The following is a 6,784-nucleotide window of genomic DNA, read 5'->3' on the forward strand; positions in this document are numbered from 1 at the left end:
TGTGAGGGTGAAGAGTTATGCCTTCAACTCCTCACATAATTTTAAAATGTATTTGAACAATATATGTTGGCAGTATGACTGCATGAATAAAGCTTTGTGCTGCAATATTTGTCTTTGTGAATCACTTGCATTTCAAAAGAGTACATAAACACATTTAATAAGTGGTTTTAAATATGTCCTTTATGTAAAGACCAATTGCCCTTCAGTTTTACACAAATGCAAGAATCCAGAGAGCAAGGGGCTTAATTCTTCACCACCCTTACATGCGCGCGTGCGCGCGCGCGCGCGCGCGCGCACACACACACACACACACACACAGCCTTTTGTATTCTGCATTATTTTCTAACCTTTTTCTCTCTTAGCAAGTGGAGTTCTGAAGCATATTAATATGAATTCTGAGAAGCCATATAGCCTGGAGAGATTTTACTGGAGTGCTTGGTCTCCAAGGAAAGATTTTTGGAGATTTAGTTAAGTATATTGGATATTTTCTGCCTTATTTAACAATTAACAATTAAAGTTATTAACAATTATGAAATAAAAGTACTCAAAAGTAAACTAAAATATAAACTAAGTATAAGCTAAATATAAACTAAAAAAAATCCTTCACATTTTAAATAATGTTTTCTTCATACCTTAAAAAAAAAAAAAAAAAAAAAAAAAAAAAAAAAAAAAAAAAAGAAGCCCTGGATCACAAATAGACATACTGTCATTCTGTTTGCTAAATCCCAGATTCTGACTTGAAATGTGCTTTATTTTTGTTGCACTAGCAAATGGTCTTGCAAACTGTACACACTCCCAGAATATTGTTAGTTTCCGTGAATGGGTATAATAACTTCCCACATCACGTACATACAGAATACATGGCAAAAACTAGAAGGAGAAAATTATTATGTTCACTCCTTGTACTGTGTAGCTCCAAACAATCACTGTTGCTTTTTCTTCCATTTATTATTTATTTATTTGAAACATTATAATTTCCCTTCAAGCTGGTCTTCTTTTACAATTCCACATACAAATTTCCAACAGAGGACAATGCTTCTAACTAAAATTGATCTTTTAGGTTCAGTTTACAAACAACACACACACACACACACACACACACACACACACACAAAATAACAGTTAATGCCTTTGTTCAGGTAATCCAGAGTAATATGTATATAGAGAGAGCCATACACTTTACATTAGTTACTAATGTTGGTTTTGTCAAAATCCTTATGTTTTTAAAATTTGTCTTATATTCAAAGGCCACTTTTTACCCCTGTTTGTTTCTCCATTTTGTTCTGATTCTACTGGGAATGCCAGGTAATCTGAGCCCCATGTGCCTAGCAATGAGTTAACAGCTACAGGGACACATAGGAAGAAATGGAGCAATATCTGTGACCTTGAATAATTTAGAGTCTAGTTGAAAATGTAATATAAAGGCACTTGGAAGAAATTGGAAAGAGGCAGAAGGCTATTGCTTTAGTTATAGCTCTACTCCAAAATTCGATGGCTTAAAAAAACTATTTCATTCTCTCTCCCGATTCTGTGCATTCGAGTGAGCTCACATAGGTAGTTCTGCTTTGAGTGATATTTGCTGGGTCCTGGGGGTTAGATCTCCCTGGGCTAGGATGGCCCCCTCAGGTGGGTGGCATGTGGCACTGTCAGCCAGAAGATCATCTGGGGCGGTCCTTGGAGCTTAACAGTTCTCCTCTGCATGGCCCCTCTACATAGCCTGAGCTTCTCACAGCATGGTGGCTGGGATCCAAAAACGAACATCCCAAGAATCTGTGTGCCAAGAGGGAGAACACAAAAACTGCCAAGTCCTCTTAAAGGCCGAGAACTGGCACCACCTCACTTTTGCAATAGTCCCAGGACCATCCCAGGTTCTCTGGAGGAGGTGTAGTGACAGTATGCAGATCAAATTGACATCTCAGTGAGTGATGTGATGAAAAGTGTGCAGCCATCTTTAACCCACTATTGATATTCAAAGGCATAGAGGAAAGAACTCCTAAAAAAGGCCTAACCAGATTAGATAGTGCCACTACACAATAAAAAGAAGTAAAAGCCAACCTCAGTATCAAAATGTTAATACCCAGTTTCTATCCTTGCTGAGAATACTCACCATAAACCCTGGGTCAATTTCTATATATATGCAAGTGCTATTGGGCAAAGGATACCAAGATGAACATTCCTATGGAATTTTCAGCACTACAAGGGAGTTAAAGGTGTTTGCAGTTAAATGTGCAAATTAAAAAGGGACAAATGCTAAAAGAAAAGAAGGTTGTTTCTCAGGCAAGATCTTCACTTTACGGCATTTAAACTCTCAGGAATAAAATTTACCTATGAAAATTTTTTTTTTCTTTTAATAATAAAATATACCTTGATTTGAATATATATTTCTTTCTCTGTATATTTAGCTATCAAACATTTATTGATCACATACAACATGCCAGACATTTCTGTAAGCATTTCTTAGTAATAAGTCATTTACTTTTATAAATAATCTTATTATATAGGTTCTGTTACTATCTCCATTTAATAGCTTAGAAAACTAAGGCAAGGAAATTATAAGCATCTTGCTAATATAAGTTCTAGTAAGTGCTACGGCAGGGATTTAAACCCAGGCATTTTGCTCCAGATTCTATGATCTTAATCACTGTATAATATTCCCTAAAAATTCTTCTGACATAGATGTTAATTCTCTCTCCTCCCTCCCTCCCTCCCTCTCTCGATAGATAGAAAGATAGACATAGATATAGATAGATATCCTAGATAGACACACACACACACACACACACATATATATATATATATATATATATGTATCTTTTATTTCATTCTTACCTTTGTGAGAAGATTAAAGAAGCTAACCAAAAAAGCTGAGTTTAGGGGAGATGTTAGTCCAGTTTCAGAACCTTAAAACTTCTCTGTTCTTTTCCCTTTCTTTACTTTCTTTTTCTTTCTTTGAGTGTATAAAAGAAGGTTATGCTGAAGGTAAAATTACATAATAAACCATTCCTTTATATTTTACATAACATATATATTTTAGTTTGCGTGATTATAATTTTATATAGATCACAGATTTCTAGCTTAGACTTGACCTTGCACCTTTTTTGTAACTTGCACCTTTTAAGAACAGTGTTTAACACATATTATGTCTTTAAAATATTTGTGGTGAAATATTTGTGGTGAAGTTCATCCAAAGGAGATGGTGTGTATCAAAGTGTTAGCAGTGGAGATGAAGTAAGTAGTTAAACTTCAAAAGTTCTCTCTATGAAACTGCACTGAGTAGTTTTTGGAACTAATATGGGGTGTGAAAGAGAGAGCCCAAGATACTCCAAGTTTTTGGTCCATGCTCTTGTAGGACTGCATTTGTCTTTTACTGAGTTAGGAAGACCTTAGGAGAAACAGGCTTGAGGGAGAAGATCAGGTGTTTGTTTGGACTTACTGACTTGGCACGGTGTTAAATGTAGAAACATCGAATAAGTGTTTGGATGTGAGACTTTGGAATTGACAGGGATAAAGGGGTATGGAATCTAAGTTGAGGATATAAATCATAAATCTAGAAGGTCTTAAGAGTATTTAAAGCCATAAAGGTTATGAGATTATCAAGGGAGTGAGTGTAAATAGATAAAATAACAGTCAAATGTGCTCAAGCAATAAAGACTTGGGGAGATGAAGATAAACCAGCAAAAGACCTTGAGAGAGTTAGTGGTCAGTGTGGCTTGAGGAAAATCACGAGAGTCAGATGAAGAAACTGTCTCAAAGAGGAGGGAGCGATCAGATCCATCAAATGAAGTTGATAAGTCAGAAAAGATGAAGTCAAAGAAATCATCACAATTTAGCAATTGCAAAATTTCCTTATCCCAATAGGAAGTAGGAAGGTAGCAGCATCAAGTGCAGCCAAAAGTAACAGTTGAGATACAAGAAAGGGTGATCTCTACAGAAAATCTGATAATAAAGTTTTAATTAGCATAATTATGTTAAGCATTTAATGACCAAAGCAAGGAATGTATTTAATTTTGTGCAATACAAGCACATTTATCTCCAAAAGCAATTATCAACAGAAAATGAAAAGATTCTGAACATCACTAGTTTATGAGAACTTAAATTATTTTCTTCCTTACTGTGAAACTAAGACACAGTGATTTTAAACTCACTGCACATAAGTCTCTCAAACTTTTAATGGAAACATTAAAAAAGACTAAAAGTCACTGGGTTAGCCATCTTGCCTTCTGACCCTGTCTGATCAACTTGAAGGTTGAGAATTGGGTACTTATTAATGTGTTCAGCAAGTTTTATTGAGAAATTACTCTTCCAGAAACCTGTGTTGGACCAATTTCTTATCACCCAAACAAATTCAAGTCTTGCAAGATTTCAGATCTTATGAATTTCTGCCCCTTTATCCTCTGGAATATTTTGAGGATCTAATTTAACCACACACACGCACACACACACACACGATTTCAATGAGCATGAAAATGCAGCAAAAAATTTAATATTCCCTAATGACATTAACATAACATTTTATTAAATAAAAGAACTATTATTGCACATGGACAGATATATTAAAGCATTGGTGAGGAGAGAGAGAGTGAGGGAGAGAGACACTGGGGACAATTGCAGATTTACATGCAGTTCATCTTAATTCTTTTATATCCTTTATCAAATGATCACTGTATATCACTATCAAATTCTATTCAGTAGACACTCTTTGCTTTTCCCCTGTTTATTATGTGATTCTGTCTGAAACTTTCAATTCTATTCTATAATCTATCTATCTACCAAAAAAAAAAAAAGAAAGAAAAAAGAGACCCTTCAAAGTAAAAGAGGGATTAATTACATCTGATGCGCTTACAAATTGTGTCAACAATTTTAGTACCCTAAATTATTTGTAAACACACTAGTTGGAATCTGTGGTTTCACCTCCAGACAAGTAAATATATCTTTTGAGATCTCCTTTTGAGAGCCTCTCAGAGATATCCTGGTGGTAGTAAAAAGAGCAAAGAGGATAAGGAAAGTCTGTGTTCAAATCATACTTGCATTACTCACCATCCCAAAATGACCTTTAACCATCCCAAGTGTCTTCTTATAAAATTGTGGAATTGGAAAATTGTACCTATTTCAAGAGCTACTATGAGGACCCAAACAGATAAAGATGCTTTCTGAAATGTTAACAGTGTTCCAAATATAAAGAGTCATTTATATAGAATGACTCAAAATAGAATCAAAATAAGAATCGAATCGAATCGAATCGAATCGAATCAAAATAAGCGTATAGATACTAGGATCTCATTCGTTAGTTAATTCCTTGTCATGCTGTTTCTCTTTCATAGTAAATCATAGTGGAATTGCATATAATTCAATAGTCAGTCTCTTCTTCATGATAGAGGAAAAGGATCCTCTCAAATCAAATCTGTTGGTGACATTTGCTTTAGGCTAAACTTCACGGTATCTTGATTGAGATAAAAAAACTTTTTAGTACAATAAGTATATATACCACTAAGTAGTTAAAAATTAAACTTTTAGTAAAATTAGTGTATTCCTAATATGACTAGTAATGTAGCATTAGTTATACTATCTTATGTGTTTGGTAAATGCTTTCTTATGTGTCGGGCACATTGTTCAGCATATTTTACACTTTTTATCTAATTCAATATTTATAAAGCCTTTGTTTCATCTCTATTTTTAGTTGGAATTACCTCCATTTTATTTTATTTATTTTTTATTTTTTTTAACGTTTATTTATCTTTGAGACAGAGAGACATAGCATGAACGGGGGAGGGTCAGAGAGAGGGAGACACAGAATCTGAAACAGGCTCCAGGCTCTGAGCTGTCAGCACAGAGCCCGACGCGGGGCTCGAACTCACAGACCACGAGATCATGACCTGAGCCGAAGTCGGACGCTCAACCGACTGAGCCACCCAGGCGCCCCTTATCTCCATTTTAAAGATAAGGTAACTAAACAGGAAGGTAAAGGAAGTTAGAAAAAGTCACTCAGCTAACACATGACAGATCTGGAATTGAATGGATGTCTCTCTGATTCTAACATCTGAGCTCACCTCACTAAAACAAAAGCCTAACTATTTTGCTAAAATTACTTGATTGACTTTAACCTTTTGTAAAATAGATATAATTAAATTTAAACATTTTAAATTAAATTAATTAAATTTAAAATCCTAGGTTGCATCCTTACTAAAAAAAATATCTTCTTTCTATAATAAGGTGAGCTTTCAAATAAATGTTTTCCAATTCTTCAATGAAAACTTCAAAAGCAGCTTCAGTAGAAAAAACTGTGTACAATATATTGAACAGAGCATATATACATATATATGCTGATATATGCTGGTGAAGGTTTTAAGAACTTTTGTGTGGGACTTCACTGGGAATAACGTTAGCAAGAACTCAAAGACTGGATTGATTTATCTGCTGCTCTTTTCACTACTAATTGCATTAACCAGTTTTTCACTAGTGTCTAAACTTTAAAAAGTTTCATTTTGTATAAAATATCCATCCTTTTATCTCATGTCAAGAAACTGAAATATATATTTAAAATATTAAATTTGTATGTATGCCTGAATGCAAACATGTCTATATTTGAACACTGAAAACAACTAACAAAGTTTTATTGATGCTTGAAAATATGATGCATTTCCCATATAGTGGATACTTTTCTACCATAGTCATCCAAGGAAAGAAAGCCAAGAAAATATCTCCAACACAAACATACTGTGAATGCTCAATACACAGTATTTTAGTGAATGAACATATAAATGAATTAATATCTGAACATTATAAT

This window comes from Prionailurus bengalensis, chromosome B1 (assembly GCF_016509475.1).
Source record: "Prionailurus bengalensis isolate Pbe53 chromosome B1, Fcat_Pben_1.1_paternal_pri, whole genome shotgun sequence".
NCBI classification, from domain to species: Eukaryota; Metazoa; Chordata; class Mammalia; order Carnivora; family Felidae; genus Prionailurus; species Prionailurus bengalensis.